The sequence below is a fragment of the Mustela erminea genome, chromosome 18 (assembly GCF_009829155.1).
Source record: "Mustela erminea isolate mMusErm1 chromosome 18, mMusErm1.Pri, whole genome shotgun sequence".
NCBI lineage: Eukaryota > Metazoa > Chordata > Mammalia > Carnivora > Mustelidae > Mustela > Mustela erminea.
The window spans coordinates 53,485,193-53,507,121 of NC_045631.1; the positions used below are offsets into that span (position 1 = coordinate 53,485,193).

At 42.8% G+C, this 21,929-nt stretch overlaps 2 long non-coding RNA genes across 4 annotated transcripts in view; both read right to left on the reverse strand.

The window, feature by feature from the left end:
• Positions 1 to 21,929, reverse strand: part of LOC116577705 — a 65,888-nt gene that overhangs the window by 31,282 nt on the left and 12,677 nt on the right. For 2 of the 3 annotated variants that reach the window (XR_004280583.1, XR_004280580.1), the window contains exon 2: positions 1,863 to 1,932. The exons of the other annotated variant lie outside the window; for it this stretch is intronic. This is a non-coding gene — a long non-coding RNA (uncharacterized LOC116577705). The remainder of the gene's footprint in view (positions 1 to 1,862; positions 1,933 to 21,929) is intronic. 3 annotated transcript variants of the gene reach the window in all.
• Positions 15,674 to 17,604, reverse strand: LOC116577706. Its single transcript, XR_004280584.1, has 2 exons — positions 17,518 to 17,604; positions 15,674 to 15,814 (listed from the first exon to the last, which is right to left on the reverse strand). It is a non-coding gene; the product is annotated as an uncharacterized LOC116577706 (long non-coding RNA).

The window sequence follows — 21,929 nt, forward strand, 5'->3', positions numbered from 1 at the left end:
GAAGGAGACAGAAAGCAAGGACTAGGAATCACAGGGTCTAGAGGAGAAGAGGGGATTTTGGAATTTTACTGTATGCATTTATCTAAATCCAAGGAGGGGGCTGCCAGCCTTTTCTCCCTCCCATCTGTGAAGGATTAAGACATTTGAGGTCCCCAAACACTGAAAAGATTATTGTCCTCCCTTTCCTACTGTCTGGCTATCTTTCTATCTGTCCTTTGTCTGTAATTATCCACCTACCTACCTACCTACCTACAATCATGTATCAACAAAATTGTGATTGTCAGGATATTCCCCAATATGCTGGGTTTTTTCCTTCCATGCACATCACCAGTCCTTACTTCCTTGAAGTCAGATATGCCATGAGATTTGCTTTGGCCAATGGAATGTGAGCACAGGAGACATTAGAGACATTTTTAGGCAGAAGACTGACTTTAACAGCCAATGTACAATTGCACATGTTGTCTCCCCTCTGCCACTGAGACCAGGACAGCTCTAGTTACCAGCCTGCTTCCCAGAACAAAGACAAAGTGGTACAGAACCACCCCACCTCAATGCTCAGAGCCCCTGCTGGCTGACCCACAGCAAACGTATAATACAGTTAAAAAAAGTGTGCCTTTGTTATTTTCAGCCATGGGGATTTTGACATTGTTTTTTGTTGAGGATACAAAAAATATAAAATAATAAGAAGTCTGCAAGATTTCTTTTCCAAGTGACTACTTGGATAACTTGGCACTTCCGTGAAATCATCAAATTCTTTGAAGAATTTCTCTCCTTTTCTATGCTTATGCTATTATAGTGGAGTGTTAAGTGTGTACCCCATCTGTCTATTGAGCAATCAAAATCCTTCTCACATAGAAACTCTGTCTTGTATTAAGCACAGCAGACCTTATTGACTTTTGTTTTTAAGATTTATTCACTTATTTATTTATTTAAAATTCAATTAACCAAAATACAGTGTGTCATTAATTTTTGAGGTGGTGTTCAATGATTCTATGGGATGGGAGAAGATATTTGCAAATGACGTAACTGATAAAGGGTCAAGAAACAAATAATCCAGCAAGAAATGGGCAGAAGACATGAATAGAGACTTCTCCAAAGAAGACATACAAATGGCTAAAAGATACATGAAAAAAAATGCTCCACATCACTCGCCATGAGGGAAATACAAATCAAAACCTCAATACCACCTCACACCAGTTCGAATGGCTAAAAATTTATAAGACCAGAAACTACAGATGTTGGTGAGGATGTGGAGGAAAGATTTATTTATTTATTTGAGAGAGAGAGTGGGGAGAGGGGCAAAGGGAAAGGGAGAGTGTCTCCAGCAGACTCCCCACTGAGTGTGGAACCTGACACGGGACTCAATCTCACGACCCTGAGATCATGACCTGAGCCAAAATCAAGAGTTGGGTTGTTTAACTGACTGAGCAACCAGGCATCCCTCACTGACTTTTAAATACTACACTGAGATTGCTCTACTGTCATTTGCCAGTCACATGCCCTTGGAGAGTTTATTCAAACTCTGTAAGTCTCAGCTTCCTTAGCTATACAATTAGGATTGTAATTCCTATCTCTCCAATTTATTGGGCCACAGGAGGGAAAGTATACAATTTGTAGTGATACCCTCATTCTTCATTAGCAGAAATGTTACTTGACCCTTCTGAGGAAGCATTTCCCTTCCATAAAATGTGGATGACAATACCAACCTTCCACCTCATAAGGAAATCAGCCAACATAGAGTTCGTAACAGGTCTATACAATAAAGTCATAACTATTGATATAATCATTGTGATCATCATTATATTAATAAATCACACGGGACCTAATATGTATTCATTAAGTCTTATTTGCTTCCCTCTTACCCTTCATGTTTAGGAGTGGGGTCATTCAGAATAGCGTTATCCATAGCTAATCAGGAGGGTGGCCAGCAACCTAAGAAGAGAAGAGAACTTAAAAAAAAAAAAAAAAAGTCTCTGCTTTAGACCCATTTACGATGAAACATGTCTGGATCCCTAGGATGCCAGGTTTTTTCCATTCCGCAAACACATGGCTTCCATTAGCTGACTGATACTGACACATCGGAGGCTTCCAATGTCCTCTGGGCCTCTGATGAGTGAAAGCTTTGCATGCCCAACAAGGAAAAGGCAGCCTCTGCTGGCGTGAAAATGCTGCCAGGGGCGGGGCGCTGGAGGTGTTGAGTTTAGGTAGGAGACCAAATCTGGCTCTGTTTTTAATGACCATCCTGTCCACACCTGAAAATAAACTAGCCACACCTGGTGAGATTCCTAAGGCTCCGGAGCTCCAATGTTGATGTCAGTGCGCATACAGGGCCTCCATTAATCAGAGTGAGTGTTGTATGGTGCGTGCTCACCAGGGGCTGCAGAATAGTGAATAATTTGCTGTGTGCCCACACCATCTCTGCTGAGACTTCTCATCCAAAGCAAACCCAAGCTCCAGTGTTATGCTCATTTTAGTTTGTGTTCTAAGGACACTGTTGTTTGGTTGGCTTCCTAGGAACAGTCCTGAATTCTAATTAGTTGGAGCCTGTATAATGGTAACTCAATCCTCCACCCGGCCGTTATCATCTGTTTCCTGTCTTCAAAGACGCATGGTCCATTTTTGTATTGCACAACAGTGATACTAGGGACCTCATTTCAAGTTTTGTGTCTCACAACAATAAGTGCTACTTAAAAGAGGGGGAAGTCAGGGAATCATTGATCTGAGGAATTTGGGGCAATTATCAGCTCTAGATTTTATAAGGAAATAAGTCTTTGTATCCTTGATTACAGAGGGGACCTTGCTTACACTTAGCTCAGACCTGTTATCTCTCAGAATGTTTGCAGTTTCAGGCTGTGCAGCGAGGGTGAGCAAATAAAAGTGTAATGAAGGAGCAGTGAAGATATATTTGCCTAAAACCTCAAGCTGATCATGAGCTTTCGTATGTGTCTGATCACCAGATTCTCTCAACAGCCATGTAAGCCAGGTGAGCAGTTACTCTTAACCCATTTTTTGTAGGCAAGCTGGGACAACTAGTCATCCTGTACAAGGCATACACAAGGCAAGTACTTTTTTTACCCTGTTTTGCAGATGGAAGGAACTGAAGCATGATGAGTCCCAAGGTCACACAGCTAGCCAGGCTAATGGAGATTTTTTTTTTTTTTAAGAGAAAAAGAAGGCACACATGTGTGGGCACATGCATGTGCTATTGGGGAATGACAGTGGAGGAACAGAGGGAGAGAGGGACTTTCCACACTCAGTGTGGAGCCCAATGCAGAGCTCTATCTCATGACCCTGAGATCAAGAGTTGAGTACTTAACCGACTGAGCCACCCAGGTGCCCCTGGGCTTGTTGGGATTTTTAAACCTATGTTTTTAAACCATTAGAAGATACTAAGAAAGAGCTTCCTCCTATGGGGAAAAGTCGTAGCCCATTAGCAAAGGAGTGAAGTTACCTATTGCTCTCCTTATTAAAGAATTTAAGGGGCACCTGGTGGCTCAGTTGGTTCAACATCTGACTCTTGATTTCAGCTTAGGTCATGATCTTGGGGTCCTGGGATCGAGCCCCACATTGGGCTCTACATTCAGCAAGGAGTCTGTTGGAGATTTCCTCTCTCCCCACTCTCATGCTCTCTCTTTCTCTCTCTAAAAACAAATAAGAAAATCTTTTTTTAAAAAGTGTTTAGTATTCTGCTAGGCTGTGTTTCTCTGTTGTTGAGCTTTTCTTTTTTCTCAAGTTCCATTGTTGTTATACTTACCAGTGATTTGGGATAAAATCTAAAATATTAATTAATTAGACTTTTCATTTTTAACCACTGTCATTCTATCTTTGAGGAAAAAAGAGAATGACATTAACATTAGCAACTCTAAGAGAATCAAGATTTTATTCATAAGAGAAGAGTTCTATTATATTGTTTTTTCTATTTTCCATTCGAAAGAGATCTTGGCTAGCAGTGATTTACTGTGAATTATAATTTCAAAGGCCACCAGTGACTCTCAAAAGACATTATCTTAGCTCCTACATACTTTCCAAATGTATTTCAAAGATGCATTACCTACAAAACAGTCTATAAAACAGACTCACAAAGTGGAATCCATGAGTTGTATGAACCAAAGGAGTCATCACCTCAAATTATAAGGTGGCCCAGGAAGAAAGTTTCCTCATGGAAAAGGATTTTCCAATTTCCCAAACAATTGTCCATAAATAGATTTACTTAAGCAAAAGCTTAAGTACATTTCAAAAGAAACCATTGATCAGGACAATATGAGCACTGCATAAATTTAAGGGCTAGTTAGGGACATTCTAAAATCCCAAGGCAAAATTAACTTTCTTTGATAGAGGAATAGGGCCAGTTGGGAGCTTTGGCTGATTCTGCTTTTAATGAGTCATTTTGTCTGTGGCCATGCCTTACAAATTAAAACCTACCTAAAAAAAGAAAATCCCTAGGTGTGAGATGATTAAAGTTTCAAATCTGGTCATTTGAAAAATCACGAAATTTTGGATGAAAGCCATGCTGTTTGGAGGATTCTATTTTGCTTTTTAAAATCCTACATATTGCTGAACTTATGAAGAATTCTTGATTGAAATAAAAAGTGAGGGCTTTTGGAGAGAGTCATTCTCTTTGATGTCAGATGTATTTTAGTCTATAGTTTTCCACTCTGGCTTATGTGGATGTCTAGGCTTGCTTCCATCAATTCATTTAATTTCTGATTTCATAAAAAAACATGTTTCCTGTTTATTTTTGTCCAAACTGAGCACAATCTGTGCTTCCCAGCTCTTCCAACAATCCCAGTTTTCCAAAATTCATATCAGAATGCCTGCGAGGCATGTTAAGTCCACACTTATCTCAACAGGTTGGGAGCTGCATATCCATAGGGAGAAAACTTCGTTACTACTCACAAAGACACTCACTTACCAAACTCTGATTTAAAAAAAAAAAAAAAAAATGTTCAACACTTTAATTTACTGCAAATAAGTGAAGGGGGGAAAGAAAAGTTCATACAAATAAGTGCTGAGCTACAAGTTTAAAAATGAATAGGAAAAATTCTCCCTAAACATTTTAATTAATTTTCATATATAAGCTAGTTGCTGGATTGAAGAAATGTTAGCATTCAACACAAGCTCATTTGAAATCAGCCAAAACCAGACACTTGAACCAAATTCATTTATTACATCCATTTCTCAAAGCTGAGAAAATTGATTGTGCTTCAGGGAAACTTTAATAAACAACCATTTGACCACAGACACCAAACATTTTAGTATCACATACTCACCAACCCAACGTACAGATGAGAACATTGAGGGCCATCTTTTGTTAAACTAGTAGTCCTTGTTTTTTTTGACAACTTGGTCAAGAATTTATAGATATCATCCACGTCATTTGAATCTGTCATTGCACCAAAGAAATGTCCAACATCCAATATGTAAATATACAGAGAAGTAAATGACTTTTATGGCCACAAACTTTTGTTTTCCAAAAACATTTGCAAAACTCTGCTTGTTAGTTTCTTGATGTATATTTAGAATATGTCCTCTCTCAAATCCTTAACCCTCAGAAAATGAAGACTTGAGAGAAATTAGTAATTCTCTGCCTTTACCACATATGCTTCCACATGCAAGAGCAATAACTTTTGCAACCGAGTACACGGATGAAGAAAAGAGAGAGAGTACAATCTACCACGTATCATGAAATGGCTCACTTGAGTTCACTGTTCATGGGGAACAAAGTCTTAAAAAATAACCCAAAAGGCAACATTTGGGGTTATTCGTTTGTTTTTATTTCCAATTCCTCATCAGTTAGGTAACGTTGGTCTTTAAAAAAAAAAAAAAAAAAGAATTTATTTGTGGGGCGCCTGGATGGCTCAGTCAGTTCAGTGTGCAACTCTTGGTTTCAGCTCAGGTCATGATCTCAGGGTGGTGAGATGGAGCCCTGTGTCAGGCTCCTCGCTGGGTGTGTGGCCTGCTTAAGACTCTCCCCACCCGCCCACACCCCTTTCCCCACCCTCCCCACTCAAGTGCCCAGGTACTCTCTCTCTCTCCAAAAAAAGAAGGAGGAAAAAAAAAAGAATTTATTTGTAAATAGGAGTAATGAGTTGGCAATTGAAATCAGGTCTGACAACTATACCCGAGCAATGAAAACATAAATGCCACAGAGCCTTGCAAAACTCTCTCCCTCCCCCCTGGCAATTCCCTTGTTTCCTCCTGAGATTATCTAATTATACAGTAATGCTGGGGTATTCTTCATTTGTAGATTAATTAGTTGGTGCCTAAGCAGTTCTTTGAACATAAAAGGCAACATGTAAATCTAAGTATAATTACTTATCCTCAAGCTAATGATCATTTAATTAGTGTTTTCTGCTGGCTTAATGATCCATAAAGAAGAGGGTAACTTGGGGAAGGGGCTTCTAACATTGCTATAAGAGAAGTTTAGGACTGTAGCTCTAACTAGAATGAAAAACAGGGTTCGATGTCAAACAAAGGTTTTAAAACTGGAAGTAAGTTGGAAATCAACTCCCTGCTCTCCAGTAACTAAGAGCCATGAAGGAACTGAAAATGAAGCATCATTTGGTTCATTTGCATATTTCCAGAATTCAGAATCCTAGTTCAATTTGGGCTAATTTGATGTTCTGTGGCAAAACCGAAGACCTACCTTGAAGTGATAGAGCAGACAACAGGTTAACTCTGAGGTGTTCGTATGTTATGAAGGTTCTTCTAGCCTTTTAGTAAAAGAGGATACTGGTTTCCTGATTAGGAGATCATGTCCAAGTTGAAAGTCATCAGATAAAGCCACGTGTTTTTGCAAGATACCCACGTTAGAACTTCTTCATGGCTTTCTAATTATGTCTCTCTATATTTCCCCTACTAGAATACATACAGACCCAGGTACCTGGGCTTTTCTATCTTTCTGTTTTCTGCCTCATCTAGCCAATAGTCAGCGCTCCTTAAGTGAGTGAATGAGGGAGCAAATAATAATGAAAAATATACGTATACAATCAGGCTACGCAAATACCCTCTGGGTATAAAAGTTATTTCTATGAACTTCAAAAAAAATTCTATGTCACAGGAATTATGAACAGCTCTGTTACTTATTCTCATTGAAGGAGTCCCCAGGGATGCTGGGTCACTAGCACAAACATCACAAGATTATCCAGACAACATTGTCAGTTAACCTGGCATTGCAGCAGTCTTGGTCTACCTACTTGATATCTGCATCAAGGGACTTCTTTACCTATTTCTTAATTTCTTTTAGAGAAGAAGGGTGAGGAGCGACAGAGAGAGAAAGGGAGGGCAGCCAACTCCCCTCTGAGCAGGGAGCCCAATGCGGGGCTCGATCCCCTGACCCTGAGATCATGACCTGAGCCAAAACCAAGAGTCAGAAGCTCAACTGGCCAAGCCACCCAGGCGCCCCTCAAGGGACTTCTTTAAAATCCATAGTTTTCTCAGTTATGGAGTGGAGCAGTTGTGACATTTAAATGGAAGGATCACAAATCTAACAGAAAGTAATTATTCAGCGAGCGTCGACTCTATTAACATCAGTTGATTTGTCTTTTAACAGGAACTTTGATTCAAAATTAGGTAAATCCAAAACCTTGCTGAACATCTGCGTGACCTTTTTCACCACAGATAAGACTTTCCCTTGTCAAACCGTTAAGTCAAGCAGTACAAACACAATATGGGAGATCACGGTACTGATACTTCGTCATAGTAAGAGGCGTCCTCTACACCAAAGCTTTGGGGAATGCTATAAGATCAAATACTCAGAAGAGTTTAAAGATTCAAAAGCGGTTATAAAGATACACAAGTCATATCCACTTTTTCTCAAAAGAAGAAAAACGAAAAGAACACAAAACACTGTGATTGCTCATTAAACTAGGTGGAGGGACTAGGATAATAATGTTATCTGAAATTTTACTTAAAAGAGAGACACTGAAATAACAGCTGGGAGATGACTGTCCTCACGTGTCCAAAAGTCTACTCTGCTTTTCAGAAGGATGTTTTTCATGTTCCTTTTCGAGATCCTGGAAGAATTTCTAAATCTGATCCCAAAACAATCCACATCTCCATCAGACAGCACAGGAAGTGTCAGGCATTCCTTACCCACGAGGCTGGAAGTACAGCATTTGGTCAGGTTACAAAACACATGTCTCAAGAAGTTCTACTAGGAAGATCCTTGCAAAGGATGAGCTCAGAGAAGCTCTATGGGCCTTTAAGGTGCAGGTAAGGCATGGCATTCCCAAAACACGTTCACCCTGCACTCGACATGGGTTTTGCCTGGCTTAGCCTTTATCCTCCCTTATTTCCTGAGTAGCTCCAACACCACCAACTCCTACAACATATGCATGATCTTGGTCTCTGCACCTGAAATCGCATAAGAGAATCAAAGAAAATATCTCCATGCGAGTAAGACATCAGTTTTTAGAGGGCCTGAATCTGTTTCAACCAAGGCAGGAGAAACACGGATACTGCAAATACCAAGACAAAAAGCCTGCCCTTAATAATAAATTTGATAAATCTCAAGAGAGTGTTGTCCCACATTTTTCCTTGGTTTCTTTTCTGAATATGAAGGCTTTCTGTATTTCCTAGAAATCATGAAAATTTAAAAAATAATCCAAAAACAAAACAAAATTTTTATCACTGGTGATTTCTTTTATTCTTGAGTTTTCTCCCCATTTTTTTTTTTTTTTAGAAAAGTGGAAAAACAAAAACAATATGCAAGAAACAAGTAAACCTATACAAGAGATACTGGAGTCTACAACATTCAGCACTTTGTAGATCCATCGGTAAAACAGGGGAGAATTCGCGCATACTCGTTTACGGAAGTTGCAGGCATTATGAAATGTACTGTTTGCTTTTAACACAGAAAGCCAAGGGAAATAGAGTGAAAACCTAAGCAGATCACACGCAAATAATTAAAACACAAATGTATTTCACGAAGACTCTGACTCCAGACGGCTGCCCTCACTGCCCTCCTCCCCCTTTTTATGGGAATCTCTGAAACCAGTTCACTTGGGGGAGAAGGGAGATTTTAGTAGAGTGAGGAAAAATGCCAAACATCCATGGCAACTTCGAATTTTTCCACTTTCTTTACATGTTCAATTGAGACGTTCATAAAATTATAAATGAAAGGACACATTATGAGCACTTTCTTTGAAGGGGAAAAAAAAAGGGGGGGGTCTTGCCTGGAAGTAAAATCTGGGAGTCTGTATCCTTCTGTGGAGAACACTTGGGAGCTTTCTCTGCTAACAGCAGGACCCCTAAAAGAGTTTGTCTTCTGCCTTCAGAATGCAAAAAGGTAGAAGCAGTTGTTTCCTTGGTTGTGGGTGAGGCATGGAGCCCCAGGAGGGGGCTGCAGAGTGCGGGCCCTGGGCTGGTGTCCCTCAGGGACTGAGGTCAGTGTGTCTGGGCGTCTTCCTTCCCCCTTCCCTCCCCGCCACCAGGGATCCACTCCTGTTTACATTGGGGAGACTGCAACTCCTGTTTCTTAACGTTTAAAAGAAGTTTAAAAGCTTATAAAAAGGCTCTTAAGATTTCTTGGACACCGAACGCCTCTTTACAGAACAATATTTTGATGAGTTCAGTGTAAATGAATCAGAAACCTACGTATTAAATTTCCCTTGACATACACATCAGTTTAAAAAATTAATGGAAAAAGTGCCCAGGGCTCCGAATGTTTGGGGTTTCCTCAACCCCAGAATGTTTGAATGTGAAGAGTGGAAATCCATTTGAATCAGTCAGGTTTGCTGATTCTCCACACCCCGCCCCCCCCGGAGCCCTCCTAATAATGAAGGGAGCAGCAGGTCCAGGGTTAGGGGGATGGAGGGAAGCTGACTGGCCCACTGGGGACATGTCACATCCCTGGTCATCACGCTTTGGTTGGGGCAGAAGCCAAGGGTTGGGCTGACGCTGTAGAGATATCAAGCCACTGTTCATGAAGGCTGACCCTAAAAGCTGTCTTAAAAAAAAAAAAAAAAAAAGACAAATAAAACTAAATAAACAATTACAGATCATATACCACTGATAAAGATATTTAGATTTGAAACAGCCTGAGAAAACCTCGCGTGTTCTAATTTGTCCTTCAAAGATGAACGCCCTTCTGGGTCCTGTAATTGCGGGTCTCATGACTTCTGATGGCGAGATGGCACAAGGCTCAAAACTTGAGAACCATATGGTTTTGCCGTTTGGGGTTTTTTTGTTTATTTGCTGCTTTCGATGCGGATTGTCGGTCCAAGGAAACACCCACAAGGATAGAAAATAACCCAGACTCCTGAAGCCAGGCTCCATGCCTACCATCGCCGTTCGTCTGACTTTTCAAACGAACTCCTTCTTTCTGCTGCTTTTGCTTTGTGAGTGAACAGCCACACGGGGTAGCAGCCAACGGGGAGACCGAGCCAGGTAAGGAGGTTGTTGTGGAGTCTGATGATGGCAGTCCGATCGCTTGGCCCTGGCTGTCAAGGATATCACAGATAGAAGGGTTTGCGAAGTTATGAGTGAGACGTGGCATGTGTCCAGAACGTCACAAGCACTGTGGGGCTGCCGAGCCACCAGGAGGCCTGTCTGGGGCAGCTTCCGCCCTGACACTAAGCTTAGGGCCCAGCAAGAGGGCAATCATGGCTTTGAGCTCCTGCCTGGCATATCTCAGGGGAACTGTCCCAACACACACACACAAAAAAAAACACACATAAAAGTCCCCTGGGAACTGTGAGGAACTATCTGCACCTAAGCGGTCTTTATTATTATTTTCAAAATTCGCATCCTCTGTCTTCCTGAGGAGCCTTGGCCATCCCGAGTGGTTCCACAGAAGCCTGTCATGACCTCTAGCTCGGGAAGGATGGAAACACAGGGAGGAGTTTCTTCCGATGGGTGTAAGCCTCGCTTGTCCTTTCTCAAGGAGGGACTCTGAGAAGCTCGGTAGGGTCTTGGGGGTCGGGGAGACGGAATTGAGAGAAATAGACAGTGTTTTTAGCCTTAGTCCCCTCAACATCGGTGCTGGGTCATGTTTGTTCAAGGGAGCGAGTGATGCAACAGAGGAGAGTTCTCCCCCAGGACAGTCGCGTCCACGAGGGAGAGCTGCGAGCCTTACGACAGTAACAGCTTCAGGGGACCTGGCAGACCTGGAAAAGACTAGAACCCGGCGGCTCTAGGAGGCCGGATCACACACAGTCTTAGTTCCTTTCCCGTGAGAGCTGGGGTCTGGAGAAGGTGTTCTCAGCAGGGAACAGGACAGACGTGAGAAACGGCCCATTCCAGCACTTTCCCCGCTGTCTTCCCAGCACAAAGGGATTCCTTTTCGCCCCAGACAATTGAGAGCAAATCATTCCCCTCGGGATCGGCGTCTCTCCCACCACCTGACAGCACAGGATGGAGTTGTGTGCTGCCCTCTGAGGTCTGCAAGGGGAGATGGTGTGCGAAGGACGCAGTCACCGACCGGGTGTCCCCTGATTACGCGTTAAGTGTGGAGGCCTGTAGTTCCCCTGCCCGCTCCCCCAAAGGTTCTGGTGGTGGTTCTGGGTTTCCCAGATGCCTTCATCCTGCGTTCCGAGGAAATCCATTTTAATGGGGGCCAAGGCCGTCCCAGTCTCCTAGGGGGAATTCCACAGGGGCAGAAAACAAGCAGAATAAAACAAAAGAGGGGCGCCTGGGTAGCTCAGTCGGTGAGGCTCCAAGTCCTGGAATGCAGCCTGAGTAGGGCTCCCGGCTCAGCGGGGGAGTCTGCTTCTCCCTCTCCCTCTGTCCCTCCCCCTGCACACACGCTCACGCTCTCTCGCTCTCTCTCTCAAACAAAAATCCTAAAAAATAAAAGTAAAACAGAAGTTACACTTGAGGGCCTGAAGATAAGTTGCTGCCCCGTCCCCAGTGGCTCAGCTGGATGGACTGTGACTGTACGTTTCCCTTGCACACTCAAAGGCCACAGAGATGAGGTCTAGAAGTTCAGCAGGTGTTTGATGGACATCTTTTGGGACTTGGACATGCCCGCACCCCCAGTCTAGGAGATTGCACAGACTGGATCCCCTTCGCCTTTGATATGGAGCCTGTGCCTACACTTGGCTCTCAGGGCTAAAGAAAACAGTCAGCCCTGATTTGCCTCCTGCCCCGGCCGAGGCTAATCAGGAACACACCCCGGCCACAGTGTCGTCGCCATTCGGAGCTGGTGTCGTGGGGGCAAATGGTAGGGGTTCTTTCTTCTTTGGGTTTGATACATCCTTCCTTCCGCTGCTCCTTGCAAATCAACCACCAGGAAAAGGAGGGAAGCAGGCAGGAGGGACAGCGGGAGACTTCCAGAAATCTCTTTCCTCCCTTGCCTTCACAGGTTGCCCGGTGCTGACCCTGGAGACTTCCACCTGCCCCCAGCAAAGGACTTGGTTACTGGCCCGGAGCCCTCCTGGGCACCACCCCCGTGCTCACTTCCTCCTCTTCCTGCTTCCAGCCCCTACCCACCCCCCCACCCCCCAGCCTCCTGTGGCTTCACAGCCAAATTCCTCATCTCAGGAAGAACAAGACGGAGCTGAGTTTTAGTGAGCTTTCAACGCTTTGGGCTCCATCCCCCATCGCCCCCAAACGCACAGATTCAAACAGTCGCTCTCCTTGGGATCGCTTGTGAATCAAGAAGCATGAACAGGGCTTCAGAGACAGCACATGGCATACACTTCTTTCTGTTAATAAATAATACCTGGGGAGGGGGGCTGGGGGAAGTGCTCTTTAATTTATATTTTTAAACTGGCTTAAAATTTTTTTTTAATGTGCAATCTCTCCAGTTTTGCCTGGAGTCAAACTGTGTAAACCCCAAACTTGGAGCTTCAGCAGTTTATTAATAGAGCAGGAGGGGGACTCCTCCACCCCCGACACACACACACACACACACACACACACACACACACACTCACCCTTTCTGCCAGCTCTCAGTTATGCAAGTTGCTTCCTCTTTTCAAACCTCTTCAGATGGCTGAAGCAAAGGCTGACAGTCCTTCTCAATTCTCAGGGACAGGCACGTCTCTACCTGCAACCCATGGCTAGCTGAGACCCGGCTGAGACCCTGAGGAAAGGCACTGCTACTTAGAAAACATTTCCTATTTTGTTCCTTTTTGCTTCTTTTATTGGAAGGATCGTGACGGCTGGAAGGCAGGTGTACACCTGTGGCAGTTGGGGTCTTTTATGAGAGGACTCACAGTGCTTGTGCTTTTCATGGAATCAGCGCCCTCGCTTCCAATTAATTTCCCTCTGTTTCAGGGTCACAGATCATACCCCTAATCCTGGCCAGGGGTCTCAGCAATGGGGCAACGACCGTAGAGGACCGGCAGAACCACCGCTTCTGTTGGAGAAAAACAACGCCAAGGGCATGCAGGAAAAGCAGACCATGGGTAGAGGCAGGCCTAATTGCAGCCACTAAATTAGCAGGGATCTCTCAGCCAGGGGCTAATCTAAGCCAGACCTCATGCCAAGTCAGGCCATGAGCACATCACAATTGCAATTAAAAAAGAAAAGAGAAAAATCACCCTTGCTTCCCAAATGTTTCTTTTTAACATGGCAGGTCCCTAGTAATAATATGAGATAGCAAGGCATCTAGAATAAACAAGAAAAGTCATTGGGGTTAACAATCTTTGAAAGATAAAAGGACTTTAAATGCATCTCCAGGGCCAAGCTCTTTACATGTTCCCTTTCTCTCTCTCTGACTGTCACATCTGTCCCATCTCATTTGCCACCTCTTGGTTTGACCCAAAGTGTTCTATTAGGCATGGTCCCACCGTGCCCCCTGCTTCATCTGGACCTCCTGTTGTCTTCCCTTACTCTGTTCACCTACCCCTCCAAGTGCTTCTGACAGGCCATAGACTTTAGACCCTCCAAGTTGGATCTCTTCTTCTCTTTTGAGGTCCTCCTAATGTCCATCAGGTCCCACGCTTCTAGACTAAGCTCTAACACAGAACCTTTAATGCTCCCGTCCACATAAAGGCCAGAATCAAGTCTGGAAATCCCAAACAAATGCACTTTCCCAGGGAGAGGGCTATGAAGGAATTTGTTCTTCTGTGATATACCTGTAGTAATTTTACATTCGAAAATATATATATTTTTTTAGTTTAATTTTAAGATCCAATATACAAACAGACCAGACCATGTCTCTCGACTTTTTTAAACTCTTTTCACATCCCACAACCCTGGATTAACAAGCACAATTTGTCTTTGAATTTGCCCCTTAGGTCTTTAAAATCAAAGTCGATATCAGAGACTCGTTATGCTTCTACAGGTCAAATCATATTACAATGTTGCCAAGAATTCATCTGTACGGGTGAAGGGGAGGCCTATTTTTCACAGTTTTCTTTTTGTTAGGGACTACTACCTTGATAAAACGTAGGCCCTTTCCTGGCTGGGGGCCTCGTAACCCCTCTGGCCATTTTACAATGAATTTTTTAAAAACTTGGCCAAGCGCTGGGCTCTACTGGGATTTCACCTTTTTAAATTTTGGAATAAGTAGGCTATCAGTAGGGCCATGGACAACTTTTGATCATACACAGAAACTCATTGTAATAGGATTTTTTTCTGTGTTAATTTCATGATTTAATAAAGACGTTTGGCACATAAATAAGACTCTCGTAGACCAAGCATTTTTAACAATCAGAGGATTAGGATCAGCCTATCGGGGATATTAGTAAAAGTGTCGTTTCTAGCTTTAGTAAAATTCTCCCATCTGTTTAGAGGTAAATTCATTACTCTTAACTAAAAACCCTCCCAAAATAGATGTGAAAAATGTTCTGCCCCCGTTACGAGACTTTCCAAACAAGCCTAAAATTGCTCAGAAACAAAAGGCAAGAGGAAAAAGAAAGGACCATGTCTCCAGATAATGAGGTCCTGCCTTGGTGTTTTATCTGCAGAACAGCACAGTTTGAAAAGTCTGGATCCTATTTCATTTGAACTGAACATGAATGTAGTGCCTGGAATTCTCCCAAATGAATCAATTCTTTGCCGATAATTTTTAAGTGAAGAAAGATCAACAGGATAGGGGCATGAGGGAAGATTGTAGGCTACAGGGGGTGTGTGTGTGTGTGTGTGTGTGTGTGTGTGTGTGTGTGCATTGAGCAGGACAACTGGGACAGTTCTGGATATGATTCTTTCTTTTTCTTTTCTTTCTCCTTCCTACCTCCCCCTTCCTTCCTTTCTCTCTTTCTCTTTCTTTATCTTTTCTTTTTCTTTTTTTTTTTTTTTTTTTTTTTTTTTTTTTTTTGATGTGCTATACTGACTTCCGTCTCCCTTTGTTGGAAAACTCCAGTAGATTTATTTCTTCTAAAAGACCCCTGCTGACTATTTGCTACTGTTAATTCCTGCTCCGTTTTCCTTCTCCCGTTCTGAGGACAGCAACATGACAAACCTCCCTTCCTTACATCAGCTTCTGATCTTCTTTCTCTGTTTCTATAGGCTGGTTTCTCTCCCTTGGATGGTGGCCAAAGACGCCAATTTATGTCAGGTAAGAATACACCATGGGCCATTTCTCTCTTTAATTTTCCTCCATTTGTTGAAGGCTTGCTGAGCGCCGTCTGCGCTGACGAAGGGGCAAAAAGCCATTAAGATCATCGTGTTCACTCTAAGGACCAAGGTCACCAAAGGAAGAACTGAATAATCTGTTTGCATAAATCTCTCCATGGATCCTTGCAAAGTCCTGCCACGAACACAATTCTCTTTCGCATCCAACTCTTTTTTATTTCTTTCTTTCTTTCTTTTTTCTTTCTTTTTTTTTTTTTTTAAGAACACAGTTCTCTTTCGGTCTTAATGTTCCTGTGAAGCTTCTTTGTTTGAGAAAAGAAGGCAAAAGAAACAGCCCTTGAGTCTCCTCCTTCTCTGACCAGTGGAAGAAAGGTAGAGAAAAAGAAAAAAAAATTAACAAAGAGAGGACACACGTCCCTCCTCCTTCCTTCCCCTCTCCCTATCCACAGGCAAAATCTAATAAAGATGATTAAATTACATGTCTTTCCTCCCATTGAAATCCACGGCACACTATTCAAATATTAGAACTCAGGAAATAAGGCAGGACAAGGTCCCTCATGAAACTTTAGAAGGCAGCACGGGGGTCTGAGCTGGAGGTCTGCCTGGCTGGGCGGCTCTAATTAAGAAATCACCCCGCTGAGCAGAACTTAATCTAAATAAAATATAAAAAGGAATTCAGTGAAAACCATTACCTCCTCCCCACACACCTCACGTCCAGAGCCTCCATCTCTCCGTCTGAGGGACTCTCCCTGCCAGGAATGGAAAGCTCTCTGTTGTTCCGTGTGCCCCCCAGCACCGTCACATGGAAAGACCCCCCTCCTCCTGCCCCTTGAAGAGGAAGCTGAGTCTTGTGCCTGCCTCTTGCTGTTTGGCCAGACATTCTGAGGACCACAGGCAGATTTAGTCAACGTTGTTTGGGTTCGGAGGGGAATGGGAGATGGGGTTTGCTCAACGATAGGTTAAGGAGTTGGATATCTGGCCAACTTCTCCAGGGTTACTCCAGTCAACTGCCAACCCACAGCCTCTCCGTAGGTGGCTGAGTTCTTCCTGCCTATCCATCAGCTGCTTTAGATGCAGTGACCCCTTGAGAGCCAAGGCCAAGTCTGGTTAACGTTGGTTTGGGTCAGGATCCTCATCCCACTGAGTCTTCAGACCTCTGCTCCATCCAGGTCCTGCGTTACACCCTCCAATGGTGAGCGGCACGTGGTTAGCCTTATTTCCTTCTGCACCCCTAGAAACCTATCTTGTATCCTCACTGTTGACCCCTCAAAGTGGATTATTCTCTCTTACGTGTTTGTGGCTTTGCATGAGCTGCCATGTCTGCCCTCAATAGTGATTCCTAAACAATTGAAAACCTGTTGTAAGAACCAGACCCTCTCCTTCAGTGGGGCGGGTGGGGGGGCGTGCAGATAAACACAGGTCTGGCAAACAATTTCAGGGGTACCTTATCCCCTAAGGAGTCCATGGTCACCAATTTAAGGATCCCTGAAAGAGACTGTCTTTTCTCTCTTTTCTTTTCTGACAGACACTCAAAGATTCTCTCCTTCGACCAAACTTGAGTCGGACTCTTCTGCTCTTCTGACTCCTTTCTGACCAGGCCCCAACCTGAAGTTCTGTCCTTGGATCGTTCAGTCTAGTTTCAGCAGGAATCCTGCTGGTTCAGTTTTGCAAAATTCTCCCACCCTTGATATCTGATCAAATTCCTCATCTTGTACCCTGGATATCTTATCACTCTGACCAGGTTTTAGCAAAAATCCTGTTGTGTTGGTTTAGCCAGAATCCCCCCAGTCTTGATATTTCCTCCTAGTAATTTTCCACCAAGGGACCCCACGTTGCTCCTTGCCTACAAACCCCTCCATCTGAGGGACTCTCCCTGAGTTGGGTCCACGTTCCCTTGCTACAAAATCCACATTGCAGTGGTCTCTCTTGAGTAATGCCTTCCTCAACTATCTCTAACAAGCGCCATGAGTCATTTTCTCTCTAACACCTCCCGTTTCAGAAGAACCCTCACTTATCCTCAAGGAGACCTCCACAAAGCCTTTCGTCACCAACCTGGAAGCAGTTATGAACAGAATTCATGCCTGTGTGCTCCTGATGACCCCGGTATGTACATCTAGATTATCACATATCACAACACAGTAATTACTTGTTTGCATGTCCATCTTTCTCTGGACCAGGAGTGGGCAGACTTCCTCTTCAAGGTCTAGACAGAAAATATTTTACGCTTTGGGAATCACGTGGTCTCAACTCTGTAAAACCAGCCATAAACAGTATGTCAATAAACCGGCATGGTTGTGTCCCAATAAATCTTTATAAGCACTGTAATTTGAATTTCATACAATTTTCATCTGCCACCAAATATTCTTCTGTTGTTTGTTCTTTCAAACATTAAAAATATATAAGCCTTTTTTATCTCATAAGCTATACACAAACAGATGAGGGGAATGGCAGATTTGACTCACAGGACACAATTTCCTGAACCTTTGTGTACAATGAGGACTGAGGAGAGGCCCTCAAAAGTAAATCTCATTCACTTCTCAGTCCCATTATCCAGTTCCTCCAAGGTAATTCATCTTTGAGTTTCATTATCTAGCATTAACTGATATATAAACAGGTGAATAAGTAAGCCACTAAACGAACAAGTGACTAGGAAAATTTTCTTGAGACAGATATTGAATAAAACAACCATACATGGGACTTTTGAAACCTTGGTGAGGTTCCATGTTTCTTTATTCATGATTAGGGCCATAACGCCTTAAGTGATTAGCTACCAAGGCTCCAGTCACAAATTTTGCAAGTCTAGGATTATTCCACAAATCTAGTGCCGTCCAATGTAGTCAGAAAATACCTCCTTTAATTTAAAAAAAAAAAAGTTATTTATTTATTTTAGAGAGAGAAAGAGCATGTGCATGAGCAAAGGGAGGGGGTAAGGGAGACAGAGAATCTCCAGCAGACCCCCACTTAGTGTGGAGACCAACATGGGGCTTGATCTTATGAACCTGAAGTCATGACCTGAGCCAAAATCAAGAGTCAGACCCCTAACCAACTGAGCCACCCAGATGTCCCGGAAAATACCTCCTTTTAGAGATAAGGTTCCTTCCACCACTCCCTGCTTTGACAGGATCACAGCTACTTTGAGCTTCTCTTTAACTCTCTCTTGACCTTTATGTGGTAGGCCACTTCTGACATAGCTCCCAGTGATTTCCCTGCTGGTATTCAGGTCCTTGCATAATCCTCTCTTTTTGAGTGTGGGCCAGACCTAATGACTCACTTCTAATCAACTGAACACACAAAAGGGATGAGCTGTCATTTCTAAAAGAGTTTATATAAGATGGTAACTTTGGTTTTGTCTACTGTCTTCTCAGCTTGCACACTTTGATGACAAGCTGCCATGTTGGAGAGGCCCATGTGGCAAGGAACTAAGGGTGGCCTTCAGCCCACAGCTGGTGAGAAATTGAGACCCTTAAGGAAACATCAAGGAGCTGAATCCTTCCAACAATCCCATGGGTGAGCTAAGAAATGAATCTTCTTGTAGTTGATGTTTCAGATAGGACCATAGACCCTAAACCAACCTTTTTCATTCTTATAAGTAACCTTGAAGCAAAAGATCCAGCTAAGCCATGTCCATACTCCTGACTTATAGAAACTGTGCAGTGATAAATGTGTATTATCTCAAGGGTAATTTGTTACACGGTACTAGATAACTCATACATTTACCTATATGACAATTGGATGTATTATTTATTCAGTTTCCCACCAAAATGCTAAGCTCCCTCACCGCAGGGGTCTGTTATATCATATTCATCTTGGTCCATAATACAAGCTGACCAAATGTTTGTTAAATTGACTTACATTTTGGCTCCCGTTGAATTCAGTCAACTTAAACAGCAATAGTAACATTGAAATATGTACCAATGACAGGACAAAGCTGACAGCTGGCTATGGCAGAAAGTTTTTGAACATCATGAGGGGAAAAAAAAATATGTGGATTTGTATCCTATTGTTATCAGTTTATAGTTTAAAGACTTTGAAGGGGTTTCCTTAATTTTCAAAAGCGTCTTCAGCTGCCCCCTGGGTGGTTCAGTCAGGTAAGCATCTGCCTTCACCTCAAGTCATGATCCCAGGGTCCTGAGATCAAATCCCGTGCTAGGTTCCCTGCTTAACAGGGAGCCTGCTTCTCTCTCTCCCCGCTGCTTGCACTCTCTTGCTCTCTCTTACTCTCTCTCAAATAAATTAGTAAAATCTTTAAAAAAAAAAAAAGGTCTTCCAAGTGGGTGCCTCCTAACTATACAAAAGAGAATCTTTGCCCTCATTGACCTGATCATACAATCTCCCCATTGGACAGTCAGCCTAAGTGTTTAGACAACTCTTCTCCATTCCCTTGTTCCACATTTTACACAGGCAGGTGAGAAATCCTGAAAAGCGAGTGGAAAAGATGCAACTAGCGAGAAAAACGTTGCAAAAATGGAAAGGAGGAAAGAAAAATGAGAAGAGCAGAGAGAAGTGGTCCGAGCACCCAAGCCTGAGGCAGAGAACTGGTTCAAAAGAAAACATCTGATTTCCCTGTCTCTGGTCATAAATATTTTGACAAGGAGCTTGGAATTTATCAAAAGGAAAAAAAAAAAAAAAAAAAGGAAAAGCAGACGTCGTCTTCCAAAGGACCCAACACTCTCAGAATTCTATGACCTAATCCCATGTAAGGTTGTAGTAGTGAGACATCCTCTCTTGTCTGAACGTCGTGGCATCTGGACCTTTGTTTTCTTAATAGCACACACCATGCCACTATCAGAGGTTAGGAGTAGAGCACCAGGGATTTGGGGGGACATTCTGGCCACCATGTTTGAAAACATATTTTTAAATCACATCAGATTCTTATTCTCTATCTTATCTTTCTATCTCTTGCTTATCATAGAAGTTAAACCAATTTTTCATGACCTTGTAGACATTATATAATACATTCATCCCCCTACTCTGGTCACCAGCTGTCAGCCAGTCTCATCCCAGAATGGAATGAGGGTTAGGTCAGCTGAAGTTGGGAAACTTTCATGCTGGAGCATGAGGGAGCCAATTCCCAGCCACTGAACAAACCTACATTTTCTGCAGTTGTCACAGGACCAAACAGATCTCAAAAAAGAAACCTGAAAATATTCAAAGGCCAAAAAAATTTGAGCTCCTGTAAGCCCAAATGTTCTTGTCTGTAAAGCAGGGATGATAAGAATATGTCTCTCATAGGGTTATTTTGAAGGTTAAATATGTGCAAAAACCTGTCTGCTGCAAGGTTACTGAACCCTTGCTATTTTGGGCGAGATAATTCATCATTGTAGGTGTCTGTCCTCTGCATTTGTAGACTGTTTAGCAGCATCCTGGCCTGTACAAGCTAGATGCCAGAAGCCCCTGCCAAATGCCATGGCCCCTCCATTGTGACCATCAAAAACGTCCCCAGACATTTCCAAATGTCCTGGAGCAGGGCGGGTGGAAATCACCCCTGTTGAGAACTGCTATGCTAGTGCTTGGCATGTAGTGATTGTTCCAGAAATATTAGATGCTATTTTTATCATTATTAAAATTAATTCCAACAATAGCATCAGCTGGTGAGGGTAACAGCTCCTCTCTCTCACTGACTGTAGACTTGTAGACTGTTTAGCAGCCATTAAGTTGGTAACAACCCAATAAAAAACCTACTCTCTCCTATGGAGTCTCTTTCCCTGGAAGGAAAAAGTGCCGCCATCTTGTTTTGCTCCAACTAGGTTGATTCCTTAAGCCTCCCAGTTTGTGAGACACTACAGATTTTTCCACTGGTGTAAATATTCCAGCTGTAAGAACTACTGGTACAGTTGACTCTTGAAGCAGCTCTTAGAGGTTTCTGAAAGTACCGTAAGAAAGAAAGGGACGTTCAAGGAGTACTGTCCAACAGAGGTTACCCCCTTTGCTGTTTTTTGTGGGTTTGTGCTTATTTGGGTTCACAAGTGGGTTTTTTTTTTTTGCCTAAATTGTTCTTGCAAATTCTAACACTTTGCTTTAGGTGTTTTGATACCATGCTATTTTGAAGGTACAAATGTTTTTCATGGCATGTCTTGTGTTAAGTGTACAAACTGAGAGGTGATTGTTGCTGACTGAATAAAATGCAGTATTCCTCAAAGTTTTAATCAAATAGATGTTAATAGCACAGTAAAGTTTCAAAAAGACTTCTGGGGGTCTGGGAGTGGCCAGCTGAAGATATGAAAATTTATTCCACCTTCTATTTTTATGTTTAGAATTCATGCACCCTTTACTTTCTATGCTAAACTCTCTTTCTCATTTGTTTCAAGGTAAAATTTGTAGGTAAACTCTCAACATTGAGCCCTTTTTTTCTGGCAGCTTTTTCTATTCCCCTTTATGCACAATGTACTTTATGCACAATGTACTGCAAAGCAAAGATCATGACTTTGGAATTGGATGGAACTACCACCAAATTTGTTCTAATA